The 21,464-nt window shown below is 43.0% G+C and overlaps 1 protein-coding gene across 2 annotated transcripts in view; it reads left to right on the forward strand.

Moving 5' to 3' along the window:
• CTNNA2 (catenin alpha 2) overlaps positions 1-21,464 on the forward strand; it is an 832,954-nt gene that overhangs the window by 537,294 nt on the left and 274,196 nt on the right. The window lies entirely within an intron of this gene.

Below are 21,464 nucleotides of genomic sequence, written 5' to 3' on the forward strand. Positions count from 1 at the left end.
AGGAAGGAAAGCGGTCCAGGATCTTTTGTACAGAGGAAGAAAGTTGTCCCCTGTTGTTGTACTTGATTCAAGTTGGGCATTCCCCTTGCCCATCCAAGTTGTTATCCCTAATAAAACATAAAAAAAAGCCAAGGGACAAACTTCTTGTGTTTGGTTGCAAGTGGAGAATGTGTGTTGCCCGACTTTGCAGGAGTAGGAAAGACAGTTACCAACAGCTCCTGCAGGGTTAGTGCTCCATGTAAAACAGAAGGACATATAAAGGATGTTCTAAAATGGGCTGCCTAGGCCTGACTGTCATCCAAAATCAGTCCACCCTTTTCTATAGAAAGGCGTATTTCACGTAGGGTTTTAAAAAAATTGTAATGAAGCAATATTGGTAGTGATAAAGAATATGAGAATAGATGCAACAAACTGATTGAAATTAGTTAGAAGGACAGGTCCTCTTTAACCACTTCCTGTTGGCAGGGCGTACATTGACGTCCTCCGGTTTCAGTAGTTATACTGGGATGATGCCTGCACCTACAGGCGTCATCCCGATATTGATCTCTTCAGCCGGCAAATTAACTATCTGACAGAAACAGGGCTGGACTGGGACAAAAATTTGGCCCTGGCCTTCATCTAGACTGGCCCACTTTGACAGGTCTCTCCCATGGCGGCCGGACAACTCCTGCACCCCCCCGGCCACCCAAGCCCCCTCTCCCCCTTCACTAGCCACTAGCCTTTCGACTTTATTAGAGTAGAACGTCTGATACTGGTACTTTTATAGGCAGTACCAGTGGGGAAGCTAGACATTATTTCACCCAGGGGAAAGGATCAGTTTGTTGCCCCCCCTTATGGGACAAGATTAGGCAGAAGTGAGAAACTCCCAGGCCATAGCTGTTGAGTCGGCTGTCTGTCCCCTCACCCATGCTCCTCTGTCATCCCCCCTGCTCCTCTGGTCCTCTCCCTGCTTCTCTGTTCCCCCCAGGTGAGCGCTGTGGGAAGGGAGAGGAGGTGAGTGCTGCAGGGAGGGAAAGGAGGTGAGCGCTGCGGGAAGGGAGAGAAAGAGAAGAGGAGGGGGGCGGCGGTCCGCTGTCACTGAAGCCGGCCCACTGAGCCATCGGCCCACCAGGAAACTCCCTGTAGTCCCAATGGCCAGTCCATCCCTGGACAGAAATGATCTAAAAGGCTAATTAGCCACTTGATCACTTCTGCGAGTGGCAGAAGGGGGTCCTACCACCTCTCCCGGGCTCTCAGGTCCCATCACGAAGGCCGGGAGCAATGCGGCCAGTGGCGGTGGCTGCCCTGTACAGAGAGAGAGAGGAACTGACTTTGTTTCCCTCTCTCTGTAACCCATGGAACTGGGAGTGACGAGTTGTCTGTCACTATTTGTTTACCATGTTACCATTTGTTTACCTGGCCACCAATGGTAAGTAGCCAATCAGACTGATCTGTGTCTGATCGGCTACATGAAAGGCCAGAGGAAAAATATTTTTGTATAAAATAAATATATATATATTTTTTTTAAAGCACCCAACTTCCCACGTGCTTACGCGCAAATGCCAACACATACGTTCCTCCCGTGCGCATATGTAAACGGCGATCCTCAGAGCGAGATCAATAATTCTAGCACCAGACCTCCTGTGCAACTCTAAACTGTTAACCTGTAAAGGTGTTTAAAGCGTCACCAATGGAGAATTTTAACCACCGTAGTTTGCCACCTTTCCATGGGCAGACGCAATTTTAAAGAGTGACATTTAGGTACCGTATTTATCGGCGTATACCGCGCACTTTTTTGCCCTGAAAATCAGGGCAAAATCGTGGGTGCGTGATTTAAGCCGATCTCCGCTTCCAGCACAGAGTTTGAACCACTGCGCCGGCATATACCGAGCGCAGTACACTCGGGTATAGTCGGACAGGCTCGGCTCCTCTCGCGGTCATGTCCTGTGCGTCCTGTACATCCTTTACGCGAGAGGAGCAGAGCCTGCCCGACTATAACCGAGTGTACTGCGCTCGCTATATGCCGGCGCAGTGGTTCAAACTCGGCGCGGGAAGCGGGGATCGAGCGGGGAGGACACCACGATGGCCGCAGAAGGACGCCGGACCCCACGAGGAGGACACAACCGAAGCCGCAGACGGACGCCGGACCCGACGAGGCCGCCGATGGTACTAAAAGTACTAAAAAATTTTTTTTAAAGGAATGCGGTTCCACATTAGGGGTGCGCGCTATACGCCAGAGCGTGCAATACCCCGATAAATACGGTATCTATTTACTCTGCGTAAAACACCATCTTTCACATTATACAAAAAAAAATTGGACTAACTTTTAGTATTTTTTTTTTTAATACACAAAGTATTTTTTTTTTTCCACAAAAATTGTGTTTGAATCTAAAAAAACAAAAATACATATAATGTTTGGGGGTACTAAGTAATTTTCTTGCAAAAAAAAAACATTAATTTTTACCTGTAGGAGGGAAGTGTCAGAAATGGCCTGGATGGCAAGTTGTTAACACAAGGTCCGGAAATCTTTTGAAATCCCCTTACTGCTAAACTGTACAGATTTCAGTGATATAACACTTCCTTCATTCGCTCTTCTATGTTATTTTCAAATGTAACTAAGCTTTGATGCAGGTTGGATGAAGAAAGATATATGTTTCAGATTGCCTTCAGCAGACCTTCTGATGTTCAGAAATGTAGATCCAGCTTCAGAACGATCTTTCTTCCCTACGCCTCTCTCACAGATGTAGGCAAAGCGCTCCCAGCATTGTACCACCACGGAAGCCTAAAGCAGTCCCAGAGGGAAGTCTAACACTTATACTTCTGTAGGAGATTAGAAACTTTCCCCTTGCTTTTCAAGCTCCCAGTCACATAGCTCTTTATTTGTGGATGTGCCGTATCTAAAAAAACAAAAACAAATCATTAATTCTGGCACCCATCACTGCCTTTAAAAGGGTGACAACTCTGCATTCTTTAAGCCCTGCATTCAATGGCAGCGTTGTCACCTTATGAAATGTGCTTCAGCTGCAGCTGCTGCTTCCTACCTATTAGCCTGCTCCAGCCTCTGTACCACCCACCTCTTCTGTGATTGGCTGTGGTAGAAATGTTTACCTGCTGCTGTACACAAAGATGACGTGACACAGAAGAGCTCTTAAAGCGGAGTTCCGGCCACAATTTCACTTTTTAAATATAAATACCCCTGTAATACACAAGCTTAATGTATTCTAGTAAAGTTAGTCTGTAAACTAAGGTCTGTTTTGTTAGGTTGTTACAGCATTTAGACACTTTATAAAATAGAAATTGACTGGGGCCATCTTAAGTGTGGGCATCATGAAGCCAGACTGTATGACTTCCTGGATTTCAGCCTTGCAGATCTCGCACATGCTCAGTGCTGCACAAGCAGTGTAATAGGTTTCAGATCAGGTTTCAGCATCTGTACTGTCCAAGTCACATGATTCTTCGAGACTGGGGATTGCACAGACTCCTGGAAAGTTACACCCACTACATTCCCAGGAGTCTGTGCGGTGTAGGTAAGGAAGCTTAAGCACCTAGGTGCAGGAAGTGGGAAGATTAACTATTCTGCCTAGCAACAACACTTTGAAGGCATCTAAAAAAAAAAAAAAAATTCTTAAAGGACTAATGACATTTTTTTAAAACTACTGATGTAATGTTATATTTATGGGTGGAACTCCACTTTAAACCATGCGCCGCCCATGAAATTTAAAACTGATCTCCGGGATAAGTAATTATTTTTTAAACACTTCAGCCCCCTTTGCCCCCTTAATGACCCGGCCATTTTTTGTGATACGGCACTGATCCTGTCTGTGGTCCCCCCGACTGGTCCCCATCGCCCCACTGTAGAATGCTAATAGCCCCTACGGCCCTGCTGCACCTGGTAAGAGACTCGGGCTATGGGCCACAGATTCAGGGCTGTAGCCCCAGAATTCCCCCCTAACGATGCCACTAACTGGAGGAATCCAGGCTGGAGAAAGATCTAGGGGTCCTAGTTGTTAACAGACTGCACAATAGCATGCATTGTCAAGTTGCAGCAAGCAAAGCAAGCAGACAGTTAGAATGCATTAAAAGGATAATTTACTTCAGAGATAAAACAATAATCAGTGGAGGCTGGTGGTATATTTTTTGGGGGGCTCCCCCGGTCGGTCAGTAGCCCCACACTTACCCCATCTAGGTTGCGGGCTTCCTCCAGGCAACGGGCAGCGGCTTCACCCTGCTTCTCCTCCTACCTTGGCTTCACAGCCACGTGGCTTCCCCTGCGTCTTCTCCTTCCTCGGCGGCCAATAGGATCTCTTCTCTTCTTGGCCATTTGGGTCCCAGGACCCACTTCCCGAGCCGGGATTAGCCAGGAGGAGAATCAGGAAAACAATAGCAAATATTAATTTGCTACTGTCACACAACTGGGTGGGCTCAGCCCCCCGAGCCTACCCTTTTTTAAAGTCAATTAGAAGCCTCCGGCTCTAACCACATGCTTCTTAAAAAAAAAACATTGGAATCCATGCCTTTGACTCGCTGCATTTAGATTAGGGGCCGGCAGCATGGATCAGGGAGGTGGCGCTGACGGTAATCCTGACACTTTATAAAACTCTGGTTCTGCCACATCTTTAGTATTCCGCCCAGTTCTGGTCACCAATCCTCAGGAAGGATGTGCTGGAACTGAGAGTCCAGAGTAGGGCAACAAAATTAAGAAGGGGACTGGAGGACCCTTAATTACTAGGAACGACTACAAGCACTAGACGTATTCTACCTGGAGAAGAGACGCTTAAGAGGAGATATGATAGCGATATACAAATATCTCAATGTGGATTCCAGCATAGGAGGAAGACTATTTATTCTCATGGAGTGTTGAAAGACACGGGACCACTCAATAAGATTGGACGAGAAGTGGTTTAAAGTGGAGGTTCACCCTAAAATAATTATAAACCATCCCGTCCAGCATACTTGCGTCAGCTACAGTATGATTTTTTTTGCACTGTATTGAGGGCCGTCTTTAATATGGTTTGGGCCCAGGGCAAACATTTTTTTTGGGCCCCCCTCCAGCTCATTTTGGGCCTGGCTGGTTCACATGTATGTTTTGGCGGTCCTCATTTGTGCAGGTACAGCAGCCCGTTGATTTGAATGGGCTGCCATGCCTTTGTTTCCTGCAGAAAAAAGGTGCATTCAGCATTTTAAAAATACAGTTGCCTTGAAATCCATTCTGCTTTTGCACCATGCTACTTACCTGCAGTTCTTGCACACACAAACGCACTGTGTTTTTAAAAGCGTGACCTAAACATCTAAAAATGCAGCAAGTTTGACAGTGCGGGAACTGCAGATAAGTCACAGCAGACAGCAGAATGGACAGACAGTGCTGTATTTCAGTGCTTGATGGGCATAAGCGTGCCGTGTGCGCAGCCTATTACATGAGGCATGCGCTTTTCTTTGCAGGAAACGCAGGCATGGCGGCCCATTCAAATGAATGGGCTGCTGTGCCTGCGCAAATGTGGGCCGCCAAAACACATACATGTGAACCAGCCAGGCCCAAAATAAGCCCATCAAGCAGTTAAATACAGACAGTAATGCCATGTGCTCTGAGGCCTTACTCAGCCTGGACTGCAGGTCTGGTCTGTGATTTAAAGAGTTCCTCTATTTTACACATGGCATGGCATGGGGTCCCATGGTGCTAAAGCAGAATGGACAGACGGTGCTGTGACCCCATGCCATGCCATGTGTAAAATAGAGGAACTTTTTAAAACACTGACCAGACCTGCAGTGAATCATCAAATATTATAAAGACTTTGGGCACACTCTACAGAAAACTTCAATTTACAATATAGATTAGCAAACAGTGACATACCTTGAGGAGCAGGACATGAAGAATTCAGCCTCAGGAAGAGCAAACTGGGGATGTTATAAAATCACATTCTAATTCACTTTTATATGCAAGCAGCACCCAGTGGCAGGAAGGGAGAAGTGCGCGTCCAAAGGGAAGCCAGGGGTGCTGTACATTTTAAAACACTGGGAAGGGAAGCAGTACTGTCACTGGCTGTGTGCCGCTGATGATTTTCAGCCTGATTTGTGGGCAGCACAGGGGCTTAACGGGCGGCAGGGCCGCCATCAGGAATTATGGGGCCACTTACACAGCTTCAGGCATGGGCCCCCTGGAGCAGAGAACCGGGATGGGGGGTGCTGCCGCCTGAAATTGAGAAGCAGGGGGGGGGGGCTGCCGCAAATTTAGAAGCGGGGGGCCCTTTACAAAAAAAGATATAAAGAAAGAAATAAAGAAAAATATATATAAAAAAGGGGTGTAGCCATCCGGGGCCCTGGGGACCTCTGGTCCCTTTAATAAAAATAAAAAAAGAAATAAAAAATATATATAAAAAATATATTTTAAAAAGGGGGTTGCCATCTGGGGCCCTGGGGACCTCTGGGCCCTTTAATATTTTTTTTTTAATAAAAATAAATTACAAAAAAAAGGGGGTTTCCATCCGGGACCTCTGGGCCCTTTAATAAAAAATATATATAAAGAAACATTTATAAAAAAAAGGGGGGGGTTGCCATCCAGGGCCCTGGGGACCCTGGATAAACAAAAATAAAAAATAAAACAAAAATAAAAAAATAAACATTTATAAAAAAAGATAAAGGGTGTTTGCCACATGGGGACCTCTGAGCCCTGTAATAAAAAAAAAAAATAATAAAAAAAAAAAAAATATATATATATATATATATATATATATATATAAGAAAAAAAAATATATAAAAAAAATGTTTTTTATAAAAAAAAAGGGGGGTTGCCATCCGGGGCCCTGGGGACCTCTGGGTCCTATAATAATAATAATAATAAACATGTATTTATATATATATATATATATATATATATATATATATATATATATATATATATATATATATATATATATATATTTATATATATATATATATATATATATATATATATATATAAAGATTTTTTTTTTTATAAAAAAAGGGGGGTTGTCATCCGGGGCCCTGGGGAACTATGGGCCCCTGGGGACCCCAGACCTCTAAAAAAAATTGGCCCTTTAATAAAAAATAAAATAAAAATATATTAAAAAATTGTCCCTTTAATAAAAATATATAATTTTTTTTTTTTATTTAAAAATAAATAAAAAAAAGGGGAGGTTGCCATCTGGGGCCCTGGGGTCCTCCGGGCCCCTGGGGGCCTCCGGACCCCTAAAAAAAAAAAAAAATATAAACAAAAATAAAAAAATAAACATTTATAAAAAAGATAAAGGGTGTTTGCCACATGGGGACCTCTGAGCCCTGTAATAAAAAAAAAAAAAAAAAAATATCTATATATATCTATATCTATATATATATATCTATATATATATATATATATATATATATATATAAAAAGAAAAAAAAAAAATATATAAAAAAAATGTTTTTTATAAAAAAAAAAGGGGGGTTGCCATTCGGGGCCCTGGGGACCTCTGGGTCCTATAATAATAATAATAATAAACATTTATTTATATATATATATATATATATAGATATAGATATATATATATATATATATATATATATATATATATATATATAAAGATTTTTTTTTTTATAAAAAAAGGGGGGTTGTCATCCGGGGCCCTGGGGAACTATGGGCCCCTGGGGACCCCCAGACCTCTAAAAAAAAAAATTGGCCCTTTAATAAAAAATAAAATAAAAATATATTAAAAAATTGTCCCTTTAATAAAAATATATAATTTTTTTTTTTATTTAAAAATAAATAAAAAAAAGGGGGGGTTGCCATCTGGGGCCCTGGGGTCCTCCGGGCCCCTGGGGGCCTCCGGACCCCTAAAAAAAAGGGTTTTTTTTTTTTTTTCAAAGGGGGTTGCTTTGGGCCCCCAACAGTGACAGGGCCCAGGGCACCTGCCCCATTTGCCCTGCGGTAAAGACGGCCCTGACTGTATTTACCGTTTAATCCTTCAGTTTCTTTTCAGACTCCAGCAGGGAGTAGGCGTTCCTATGAAGAGGGGAACATGATTGATGTCCGGCTATGGCGCGTCACGTGTTCCGAAAATAGCCGAAATAGGACTCGGCTGTATAGGGCGCCTGTGCAGTCAGCTCCTAGTCCGTGCGCAGGCGCCGTATAGCGCTGTGAAGAGCCGAGACCTAGGCCGTGACGCGCCATAGCCGGACGTCAATCATGTTCTCCTCTTCATAGGAACGCCTACTCCCCGCGGGAGTCTGAAAAGAAACTGAAGGATTAAACGGTAAATACAGCACAAAAAAAAAAGCATACTGTAGCTGACGCAAGTATGCTGGATGGGATGGTACATAGATGTTTTTTAGGGTGAACCTCCGCTTTAACCCTAAGCTGCACAGGGAATTTTCCACTGTCAGGGCGGTAAGAATGTGGAACTCTCTTCTACAATCGGTGGAGTCTGCAGGAAGTATGAATAGTTTTAAAGGACTCCTGGACTTACATCTTAATGAACACAATATACAGGGATATGGGAAATGATTATCAACATGAACACACCCACCCACACAGGTTGGTACATTCCTGCCCTGGGAGGAACTACACTGAAGCCACATCTCCTTGTTCCATACCTGGGCTGTGTTCTCGATATGTGGTGTCCCTTCAGTTTTTTAGATGCTTCTTGTTCTTATGGTTATCCATACAGATAGGTGTCTAAAGGAACCTGTATTAAGAGAAATGTGGAAGTTGCCTTTTCTTATCCCTCTCTGATTTCCTGTCTGCTAATATCAATACAATTTGAGCCATTGGGGCAATACCTCTCTAAGCACTAAAGCTGTTGGAATAATATGATATCCAGGCAGAGAACATTTTCAGACAGAGGCCAGCGATGGTAGCTCGCTTATCTTCTCTCTGCTCAGATTTCCTTTAAGAAATGTGCAATTGTGAGTTTATCTTCTCAAACATCTGTCTGTGTAAAATAAAGCCGGTGCTGCCTGTAAGTGGCATATATGAAAATGTTCTCATTAATTGATACTTGACTGCAAATAATATCTGTTCCTTATAAAATAAAAATGTTCATTAGCATTTTAACTGCTTTATGCAAAACTATCGTTAGACAGGCCTTTCTCAACCAGGGTTCCATAGAACCTTAAGGTTCCTACAGAGGTTTCTAGGGGTCCCTTGAGCAATAAGAAAACTTTGCCCCTCAGAAAAGTTCCCACTGACACCTAGCGGCCCATTTACAAAGCATTTCTTGGATGAATATCATAAGCATTCATCCAGGCTGCACACATTTTCGCTGTATTATCGCTAATACTATGACACTTCCTACGAATGTTAGCTCCATCTAGTGGCCAAAATTTCTGAAAATCCTCAATTAGAAAAAATACTGTATTATGACCATTAGGCCCTGTACACAGGACCGAACATGTCCGCTGAAACTGGTACTGCCGACCAGTTTCAGCAGACATGTTCGGTCGTGTGTACGGCCGACCAGACAATTGTCCGGCGGATCGGACAGGTTTCCAGCGGACAAATGTTTCTTAGCATGCCGTCGGACATGTTCGGTCGTCTGTACAGACTCACCGGACATGTCCGCTTGGCCGAAAGCCCTCGCATGCGTCAAAGTGATTTGACGCATGCGTGGAAGCCTTGACCTTCCAGGGCCGCGCACATCGCCGCGTCATCGTCGCCGCGACGGCGCAGCACGTCACCGCGTATCCTGTCCGGGCGGATTTCTGTTTGATGGTGTGTACAACCATCAAACAGAAATCTCAGAGCGGACATGTCCCCTGAAAACGGTCCGGTGGACCGTTTTCAGCGGACTGTCCGCTCGTCTGTTCGGGGCCTTAGATGGAGCTGACGATTATAGGAAGTCATAATATTAAAGAAAATATGGGTAAAATCTGTGCAGCCTGAGAGAATGCTTCTGACGTCCATCCAAAACATGTTTTATAAATAGAGCCCTAAGGATCTTTTTAGCTATCTGTAATGCCGCGTACACACGATGGAAAAATCCGACAAGAAAACGTGGATTTTTTTCAGACGGAATCTTGGCTCAAACTTGTCTTGCATACACACGGTCACACCAAATTCCGACCGTCAAGAACACGATAACATACAACACTACGACGTGCCAAGAAAAATCAAGTTTGATGCTTCAGAGCATGCATGGATTTTGGTGCGGCAGAATTGCATACAGACAATTGGAATTTTCCTCCAAGAACTTTTCTTGTGGGAACCAGCTCTCAAATTTTTCTTGGCAGAAATTCTGATAGAAAAATTACGATGGAGCCTACACACGGTCGGAATTTCCGACCAAAAGCTCACATCGGACTTTTCTTGTCAGAATTTCCAATCGTGTGTACGCGGCAAAAGAGGGGGATTCCGGCGCACAAGGCCGTATTTCGTGGCATTTGCATTGCTGAAAGCTCTCGATTGAAGAGGGATAGAAATGTACTCCTTCGATCTTTGACATCCGCTCTAGTTGACGCAGAGCGGAAGCTGCTGTGCGCCCCCACGGTGGTGAAACTCCGTAGAGTCACTTCCCTTCGAGAACAAATTAAATCGTCGAATCTCGATAAAGCGGCCAGGTCCTTGATGTGGTCGAAACAAAAATGTTATGAATTCTCAAACAAACCCCACAGAATGTTGGTTAATAAGTTGCGCCCACGCCCTTTCCACTCCTTTCCTGACTTCCTTGTGAAGTCGGATGGTTCCAGGACGCACTGCCCTCGAGAAATGGTTGATATCTTTGGCAAGTTCTACCAAAAATTATACAATTGCCTGACTCTGGAAAATCATTTCTCTTTTAATCTAGATAAATTTGAGTCCTTCTTTTCCACTTTAAAGCTCCCAAGATTGTCTTCAGCGGATTTGGCCGGATTAAATGCGTCGGTTAGTGCTGAGGAACTCTCAGTTATAATCAAAAGCCTCCCCCTACATAAATCACCTGGCCCTGACGGTCTGTCTTACTTTTACTATAAAACCTTCATTGACATTCTATCTCCCCACATGTTGACCCTGTACAGCTCCCTATTCAAAGGTACTCCCCCACACCCTCACTTCTCTCACTCACACATTTCAGTTATTCCAAAACCTGGCAAGGATCCCTCTATTCCAGATAATTACAGACCCATTTCTCTTTTAAATTCTGACTACAAAATTTTTACCAAGATCCTCGCATCCAGATTGTCCAGACTAATTCCCAAATTGATCCATAGTGACCAGGTTGGTTTTGTCCCTGGCAGGCATGCGGGGGACAACACACGCCGTACAATTGACTTGATAGACCTCCTGGACAGAACCTCCAGCCCGGCACTGGTGTTAAGTCTAGATGCTCAAAAGGCCTTTGATAGGCTAAGTTGGCCTTATATGTTTGCCACTTTAAAAGTATATGGTTTTAAAGGCCCTTTTTTAAAAGCCCTGGAGGCCCTTAATTCGACAGTCACGGCCCAAGTACAGATGTCGTCCTTCTTGTCGCCTCGCTTCCCCATGACGAATGGGACTCGGCAGGGGTGTCCCTTATCTCCATTGCTCTTTATTTTGTGCTTGGAGCCCCTGGCCGGGTCTATTCGCTCCCATCCGGACATTTGTGGGGTGGTGATACGACAGGGAGACGACATTTTCCTCACTATTACCAAGCCACTAATTTCCCTCCCCTCACTACACAAACTATTGTCCTCCTTTAGCGCCATCTCGGGATATAAGGTTAATACTTCCAAAACTGAGGCTCTTCCCATCCATATTTCTCCGACCCTACTATCTCAACTTAATGATTCCTTTCCCTATAAATGGTGTACTGAGTCCCTCAAATATCTAGGTATTCTGCTTACTCCCTCTTATTCATCTCTATATACAGTTAATTTTCCCCCTTTAGTCTTGGACATTAATAAATCCCTGCAGACATGGACGAAATACCCTCTTTCCCTTCTTGGTAGGATTAATGTTCTAAAAATGTCCATTCTGCCTAGATTGCTCTATCATTTTGAAACATTGCCGATTGCCCTACCATCCCCCCAGTTAAAAGCAATACGTAGGAGTTTTTTAAAGTTTATATGGGGTGGCGGGTCTCATCGTATAGCAGGCTCAGTGGTGTTTGCCCCTAGATCCAGGGGTGGTTTAGGTGCTCCGGACATCGCTAAGTATTATTATGCTTCACATTTAAGGGCTGTTGTGTCTTGGTCCTCCCTACACGCTCCGAGTCAATGGGCCACCATTGAGAGGGGAGTGCTATACCCGGTCCACCCTTGCTCTTTAGTTTGGGGTACGCTTTCTTCTCTAGACCCTATCTTTAAACGTCAATGTACTGCCCCAATGGCCTTTACTCTAAACGTTTGGCGTAAATGTCTCAAAAACTATCCCCATGCCTCGACCTGCCCACTGCTTGTAAATGTCCTGTTCAATCCGACCATTCCAGATAGCATGTCCCTGGGTAGGGTCTCCCCATGGCTCAATGTACCTCTGTTCCAGCTACGGAATGTAGTTGATCCCATTACGCGGAGGCTGTACTCTTTTGACTTCCTGTGTAGAAAATTTAATGTACCATCTCATCTTTTCTATTTTTACCTACAAGTTAGACATTTCTTTCAATCCAAATCTCCCACCTTGACCCTTGACAGACCGACAACTTTTGAGTTTTTAAGTGCTCAGGGCCCCCATCAATTACATTTAATTTCCTCTATCCACCGTATCCTCCATGAGTCGACTCCTATTTCTGAAACCACACACCTTTACATGAGAAAATGGTCACGCTTACTGGGTAAACCTATTACGGTTCAGGTTTGGGACAAGATTTGGTCCTCTACTTTTAAGTCTTCCAAATGTGTGACCCATCGTGAAACATCCATCAAAATCCTCATGTTCTGGTATAAAACCCCTGATGTTATCCATACGTATGTTCCCTCGGTTTCATCACTTTGCTGGCGTTGTGGAAGCATTACTGGTACTTTGTTCCATATCTTTTGGAATTGTTCCCTGGTCCAACCCTTTTGGCTGAAGGTGAGGCTACTGTTACAAGAGGTATTAGATTTGTCCCTTTCGTTTGACCCTTTAAATTTTCTTTTGGGACTTCCGTTCCCTGGCCTGACCAAAAATGTAAACCGCTTGGCCGCTTATGTCTTACTTGCGGCCAGGAGGCTTATACCGCTGTGTTGGTTATCCACGGCTCCCTCTCCGTGGTCCAGATTCCTACACCTAGTCGCTGAGATTCGGAGGATGGAGTACTTAACAGCGTCTGTCCATGATTCTATCCCACAATTTGATAAGGTTTGGGAGCCTTGGGACCACTCGAGATACGGGACTTCTGTGCCACTATCCTCACCTTAGCATTTGATATTCATCTATTCTTTTATTTTATTTTTCATAAGAAACTTAATATTTACTATTATTCTCTGCTCTATGTTGCTAATTTCTACATTGGAGTTGTTTGTTTTACATTATTCTGATATTCTTGTGCAGATTACCACTGTGATCTGCATGTTTGGACACTGTATTTTTGTCAAGTGTTTCTATGCTCTCTTTTGAGAAATCCCTTTGATATCATTATGTTGATGTTATCTTTTTTTGTGTGTGCTATTTTGCTTTGAACTTTGTATTTCTTAAAACCCAATAAAAATACAATTTAAAAAAAAAAAAAAAAAAAAAAGAGGGGGATTCCTTCCACTGGTCACAAAGATAGGGAGCATTCTTCCCACTGACTATTACACTAATGTATAGTGAGCTGCTAATATACAGTAGGTATTAGTAGGAAGGGTTCCCTGACACCTACATAGTTACATAGTTGGTAAGGTTGAATAAAGACAATAGTCCATACATTTCAACCTGTGTGGGTGGCCGTGTTAATATTGATAATCATTTCCCATATCCCTGTATATTGTGTTCACTAAGATGCACATCCAAGAGTCTTTCAAAACTATCAATACTTCCCACTGACACCACCAATTGTGGAAGGGGCTTCCACTTCCTTGAAGCCCTGATAGTGAAAACCCCCTGCGCAGCTTAAGTTTAAAGCGCTTCTCCTCCATATTAATTTAATGACCTAGTGTCTTTTCACACTTCCTGACACTGAAAAGTTTTCTACCTACGCTGGGATCAGCATTGAAGTATTTGTATATCGCTATCATATCTTTTCTTCTCAAGCGTCTCTTCTCCAGGGAGAATACGATTAGTGATTGTAGTCATTTCTCGTAACTGAGGTCATCCAGTCCCCTTATTAATTTTGTTGCCCTTCTCTTGACTCTGTCCAGTTCCAGCACATCCTTCCTAAGGATTGGTGACCAGAACCGGACTGAATACTCCAGATATATCAGAACCAGAGTTTTATTGATGGAATCATTCAGTCCGGGATGCCGGGTGGCTGCCAATAAATGGATCCATTTTGACTCCCTTTGGAGAAGGGTCTTATCAACATCCCCCTCTTTCATTCAAGGGTAAATATTCCAAAGGATCAAAAGAATGAAAGAGACCACTATGTCTACTTATAGGTGTCTCCATTTTCTTTTTCTGAATAAGACACACATGGTCTCTAATTCTGTGAAAAAAAAACCTTTTTGTTTCGCCTACGTAAAAGACATTGCAGTCACATTTCATAAGGTAAACAATCCCTATTGATTGACAATTAGCAAAAAAGTTGGGTCTACAGATGGTGCCATTTGGAAGAACGATTTCAGTTGAATTGGAAACAAATTTACAAAAATCACATCGGCCACAAGGGGCTGTACCTCTGCGTTTAACCCCAGATTTGGTTTGGAGGTGGTCTTTAAAAGATCTAGACTTTCTATAGTTAATTTGTGGAAAAGGGGATCTGCGCACTGCACCGATTGTTTTACTATCTCCCAATGTGGAGATGAAAAAAGTATCCAACCCCCATGTTGCACTAAAAGGGACTCAGAAAACGGTCTCCAAGTAATTAATCTATCTTCACATATTTTGACGGCAGATCAAACCCAGGTTCTCAGCCTGGGTTTGACTTTTTTCCCCCGATCAAGAGGTTGATGCTTTTAAAATCATTAAAGACGTTCATTTTTTTGCTAGGAAACTAATGTTCAAGATTATTTTTGACAAAGATTACAAACATCCCCCTTTGAATTCTTCAATGGAGGATGTTTGGCAAAACAAGACCATTAGGGAAGTTGAGGCCCTAAATGATCTTATGGAACTATGGGAAGAAGGAAATCCATTTGATGATCCCATGGAAGAAATTCCCCCTGATCCTCTCCCTTTGACTACTACAGAGAGATTCCCCCCCCCCCAAATTTGTACAAACCTAAGTCCAAGACATTTCCTACCCTGCAAGGAAACCCCAAACCCCTTTACCCAACAGGTCACAAGAGAAATACAAAATACAGAGTGGAAAATATTCAGCAGTAGATCCAATCTTAAACCATCCCATCGTAAGGCTTTATCTTCTTTAAAACAAAATTATAACATTGTTATCAAACCCTCTGATAAAGGGGGAAACATTGTGGTGATGGATTTTCTTAAGTATAAACAGATGGTGATGGATCTTCTTCTGAATAGGAACTGGTATCGCCCGATTCCATTTGCACGAGTTAAGTATGCAGAGTCTAAATACCGCATCCTGATCACTCATGCTTTTTATGAAAATCTTATAGACAAAAAAACTTGTGAATTTCTTACTGTCGATAAACCCAGACTTCACACTCTTTATGCACTACCAAAGGTCCACAGACCCATTGTGTCAGGAAATGGCTGTCTAACTGAGTCGGCTAGCAAGCTAGTTGACAATTATCTTAGACCACATGTTGCTTCCTTAAGCTCCTATATTCAAGCGCCAGCGGACTTGTTGAGATCTCTGGATGGTCTGTCTGTACCTTCTGGGTCTTGGTTGGTGGCTAATGATGTGGAAGCCCTCTACAACTCCATCCCCCATTATTGGGGGATCAGAGTTGTGGAGGGCTTCCTATCAGAACGAGGCCCAGGTGCCTCAAAATATAACAGTTCATTTTGGACTTGTTGTTGTTTATTTTAAATAACAATATTTTTGTATTCGATCGCTCCCACTACCTCCAGGTGCAAGGTGTTGCGATGGGGACTAAATGTGCCCCATCGTACGGCAAGTTGTACCTGGGGGGTGGGAGCGGGAGATTTTTTCCTCAGATAGATTTGGGGATTTTTTTTTATCATGTTTTGATTCGGCGTTGCTTCATTGACGACATTTTTGTCGTATGGACCGGCAGCCTTGAAGAATTTTTTCTTTTAATGTCATCTCTGGCTGAAAATTGTTATAATTGAAAAAATTCACGATGACTCGTAATCAAAGGTTGATCAATTTTTTTGACATCTCAATTTATTTAAATCCAGATGGTACTTTGGGTTCTTCTCTCTATAGGAAACCATCTGCTGGGAATACGATTCTACACGCTACCAGCTCTCATCCCAGGTCTCTGGTACAAAGTATACCTTACAGCCAGTATTTACGAATTAGAAGAAATTGTAGTCAAGATCTGGATTTTGAATGAGAGGCCTCGGCCTTGCAGTCCCATTTACTAAATAGGGGCTATAGCCGCTCGACCATTAAACAGGCATATAAATGGGCTAAGAATAAGAACAGAGCTGAGTTGATTCACCCTAAAAAGAGTCCCAAAGATGGCCAACAGGTGCGACTGATCACGAGATTCTCAGCCGAACACAAGAAAGTTAGAAAAATTATTCAAAAATTCTGGCCTTTACTGTATGCCAATGAGACAATTTCCAAATATATCAAGCCTTTTCCACAAATGACCTAGTCTATTATTAAGGAAAAGAAAATGGAGACCCCTATAAGTAGACATAGTGGTCTCTTTCATTCTTTTGACCCTTTAAGAATGGAATTGCTTTGGAATATTTACCCTTGAAAGAAAGAGGGGGGGGGGTGTTTATACCCTTCTCCAAAGGGAGTCAAAATGGATCATTTATTGGCAGCCACTTGGTATCCCGGACTCAATGAGTCCATTAGCTTTAAGCCATTCCTCTAAGGTTTTATTGAGCCATTTCTCCGCAATTGAACTTTTGAATAAACAATATTTATTTGTTTATATATTTATTTTTGTTCATTTTGTGTTTTGTAAATGGCAGATCATGGTCCATGTACTCAGAGTGCCTTTCTTGCCTTATGGTTGGGTTAATAACTTTATTTATTATCGTTTCATTTCTTCCTTTTTCTTCCCCTTTTTTATATATATACTTCATATTTCAAATATTTTTTTCCAAATTCGTTATGTAGGAGTGGTACCTTTTGGAGTCAGGTGACCATACGGGCGCCCAGGGCATTCCTGATGCCCCAGGGTTCTCTTTTCTGGATTTCTGGGCTGGCGCCATCCGCTGGAAGTAATCCATGACTTTGCCCCTTTTGGTAGTCAAGATTTGACTTTTAACCATCTTTATATTCTTGGTACAATTAAGTTTCGGTTTTGTTAGGGATGTAAAAACGCAGAGGCACACATCTAGGTGTTCCTTTTTGTTTGCCAGGTCTGCCCTGCCCATTTCTAGCCTCATTTGCATTTCACTTCCTGCTTCCTGGATGGTGTGACATCACTTCCGGGGCATGGAGTGACGCATTTCCGGTTCCTTTTTAGGTTATCCTAGCCGGAATCGTCACTTCCGGGTTTAGTTTGGCCATTGAAACCAAAAGATCGCTCCTCCCACTGTTGCGCATCCACTGGGAAGGAGGAGAGGGGTTTATAAGAGGTGCGGTGTGTGTTTGGTCGGCAGGAGCAGCTTTTGAAGGACAGGCACCATCTTTGTTGTAAGCAGCCAGATTCTCTATCTTCTCTTTTCCCTTTCTCCTTGATGATGATTTTGGCCAATATTGCATTGAGTATTTATATTCTTTTAGATTCCATGCCGGCCGATTGCCGCACATGATAGATAGATAGATAGATAGATAGATAGATAGATAGATAGATAGATAGATAGATAGATAGATAGATAGATAGATAGATAGATAGATAGATAGATAGATAGATAGAGATTTATATATATTTTTTTAAACATAACACACCTGAGCTGATCGTTACCCTGAGAGGAGAAGAGAAGATATATACTGTATCCTATATATCATCATATATTGTCATCAATGTTATGAAATGAATAGTATGCTGTTTGCAATAAACTTTGCATAAAATATTTAATTTTCATTTAATTTTAATGGTTCAAAAAGTCAGGCAAAATGGTCAGCCTTTGGGCATTTTCACTTCATGGAATCTGTCCCTCTTTGTAAAAAGTTTGGACACCCCTGCCCTATGGCTTTTGTTACATTTTAATAATAAATAGCATCCAAATATAATGCACAAGGCCCCTTCTTTGTTACATTTTTTCAATAAAGAATTTGGATACACTTTAACGTCATACTTTATTTCATTTTTATTATTTGTTCTACCTTCAGACAAAAAAAAGTATATTCTTATATTCTATATATTTTGTTCTGCTTTCACAAAATACCCAGTACACAGGGCAGAATGCACGACCTCTTAATGTCTGTGTATATGATGTGACTTTATTTTTGTTGTTTTCCTTGTTGTGTTGAGTATTTCCTGGAGCTATGCCATTTAGTGTAAATAGACTTTGAAGTCTTGGAGCAGGCGTCCCACTCTCCTTGATCAGTTCAGCATTAATCTTCTATTTCTCACTCAGCCAAAGTTCTTATGTGTTATCTATCAGACAATCACATTTTCACTTCAGGCATTATCTGCCATTGCTTTATTCTCCTTTTCTTCACTTCAAAGTATCAGTGACAAGAACACTGTTACCACCCAAGGATGTGTTTTATGTTTATTTCTTCAGGGTCTATGAATGGGCAGTGACATACATTTTTTCAGCAACTTCTCTATTTAGACATAGCCCTGGTCACATAGTTCCCTTTGCCGATAATTAACAAGAAATCCCAAGCTCTTTTCTATTCACCAGGCATATTTCCACCCTTATAGAACATCCAAGATCTGATATTGGCTGAATTACGTGTCTGATGTGCTGCTCCAACAAGGCTTGGGTCATGTGAAGCCACCTAAGGGGTAAAAGCATAGAAGCCACCCAAGGCTTCTATGCGTGACTCTGGAACTCTTAAGGTTTTTTAACTTTTGGGAAAATATTTGTACAGTCAAACCAATGCCTTCCCTTTTTTTTACTGAGAAGGAAGCATGGCTGGACTGGGACAAAAATTTGGCCCTGAACTTTACCCTGACCAGCCCACTTTAATTTTGAGTTTCCCCATCAGCACCCCCTTACATCAGAGTGTCCTCAACAGCGTCCTCCTTACTTCAGAGTGTCCCAAACAGCACCCCCTTACATCAGTGTCCCCATCAGCAGTCCCCTTACATCAGTGTCCCCATCAGCAGTCCCCTTACATCAGTGTCCCCATCAGCACCCCCTTACATCAAAGTGTCCCCAACAGCATCCTCCTTACATCAGAGTGTCCCCAACAGCATCTCCTTACATCAGTGTCCCCATCAGCAGTCCCCATACATCAGTGTCCCCATCAATAGTCCACTTACATCAGTGTCCCCATCAGCAGTCCCCTTACATCAGTGTCCCCATCAGCAGTCCCCTTACATCAGTGTCCCCATCAGCAGTCCCCTTACATCAGTGTCCCCATCAGCAGTCCCCTTACATCAGTGTGTCCCCATCAGCAGTCCCCCTACATCAGTGTCCCCATCAGCAGTCCCCTTACATCAGTGTCCCCATCAGCAGTCCCCTTACATCAGTGTCCCCATCAGCAGTCCCCTTACATCAGTGTGTCCCCATCAGCAGTCCCCTTACATCAGAGTGTCCCCATTACCAGCAGCCCCCTTTCATCAGACTGTCACCATTACCAGCAGCCCCCTTACATCAGAGTGTCCCCCCTCTCCTCCCCTCCCATGTGTACTCACAGTTCTGAAGGCAAATTCTTATTCCTCTCTCCAGTCATGTGATAAGTGACAAGTGATAAGAGAGGAAGGACAGTCTACCGGCTGTCTTTTTCCCCCTGCAGGCTGGAGGGAGCAGAAAGCCTAATCCAGTGTTTCCCAACTCCAGTCCTCAAGGCACACCAACAGGTCATGTTTTCAGGCTTTCCATTATTTTGCACAGGTGATTTGATCAGTTTCACTGCCTTAGTAGTTACCACAGCCGTTTCATCTGAGGGAAATCCTGAAAACATGACCTGTTGGTGTGCCTTGAGGACTGGAGTTGGGAAACACTGGCCTAATCCTCTCTACAGCAAGTGACAGGATCGTGATCACTCACTGTCAGTGAGGAGCGGCTCCAGGAATGCACCTGACCGGCCCACTGAGCCATTGGGCCACCGGGAATCTCCCCAATGGCCAGTACATGCCTGGAAGGAAATGATTTACCATGCATGTGCCCAATTAATTCACTAGGTAAGTCACTGGTATGGCATGGTGGCATGGTGGGTCCAAGGAGTTTGATGAACAAGAATGTCTTACAAGAATGTCTTACTGCCTGTCTTTCTTGATAAGACATCTGAAAATTCATAGATATCTCATGGTTAATAGTACATCAAGATGTGGACTAACTTCCAAAAGACTTTCCTTGCTAAAGATATTTTTGCAAACATGCATGTTTGCAGGGCAGGACTTAGGGTGGTGGGGGCTCCTGGGCTTGAGTCACTTTCAGCCCTACCTTCTATACATTACTTTAAATTGAACAAAATGATACATACACAAGCTATGTATTAGAGCTACACAATTCTGGATAAACTGAGAATAAAAATAGAGATCACGATTCTGAAATAAACCCTGTCCGATTTTTGCAGTTTTTCAATTATTAAGTTATAACAGCTCATCGCAATGCAATACATATATATATATCCCCCCAAAAACAAGGCCTGCAAATACCTTTTTTAGGACGGGTTTGTTCTCTGTATTTCCGGGTATCTCAAGCATATCCCATTCGCACTGCTGTTATGTGATTCTAATTATGACATCGCTTCCGCCCTTACTGTGTCCCTGTCGGTAATATTGCACATGCGCCGATGCGCCGTAACCATTCGTTGCTGTGACTGCGGCTGCTGTTTTCTTTCACACCCCTTTTGTGATGTCTTCTGTAGTCACACGGGGGAGTATCGGGAAGAGTGGAAGGACACCGTGAGACTTCTCCTCTGTGCCGGACAGAGGGGAAGTTCTCACAGACTGCATTCCGGCAAGCTTTAAATGTTGGTTTAGAGGGGCTAATGTGCGCAATCGCGGTGACGTCATAGAAATGATCAGCTGCCTGTGTTATGGGCTATTTTTTAAGACAATGTTGTGTCCGAGGGTTTACATTACAACCACTTTAAATGACTGGCATATTATTGAAAAAACTTAAACGTAAGGGGCCCCCTATTGGGTGGGGCCCATGGGCTTGAACCCAGTCAAGCCCAATGGTAAGTCCGGCTTGCATGTTTGGATGGCCCAATTGTGCACATTTTTAGCTGTAAAGGAGTAAAGATAAAGGGACATGACTGCTGGTGGTGTCTCAGTATTGAGGCAGGAAAGTCCAAGAGTTTAATATCACTTTAAATAGGTGGCAAGGATTTCTGAAGTCATCTAGGAGC

Source organism: Rana temporaria, chromosome 1 (genome assembly GCF_905171775.1).
Source record: "Rana temporaria chromosome 1, aRanTem1.1, whole genome shotgun sequence".
NCBI lineage: Eukaryota > Metazoa > Chordata > Amphibia > Anura > Ranidae > Rana > Rana temporaria.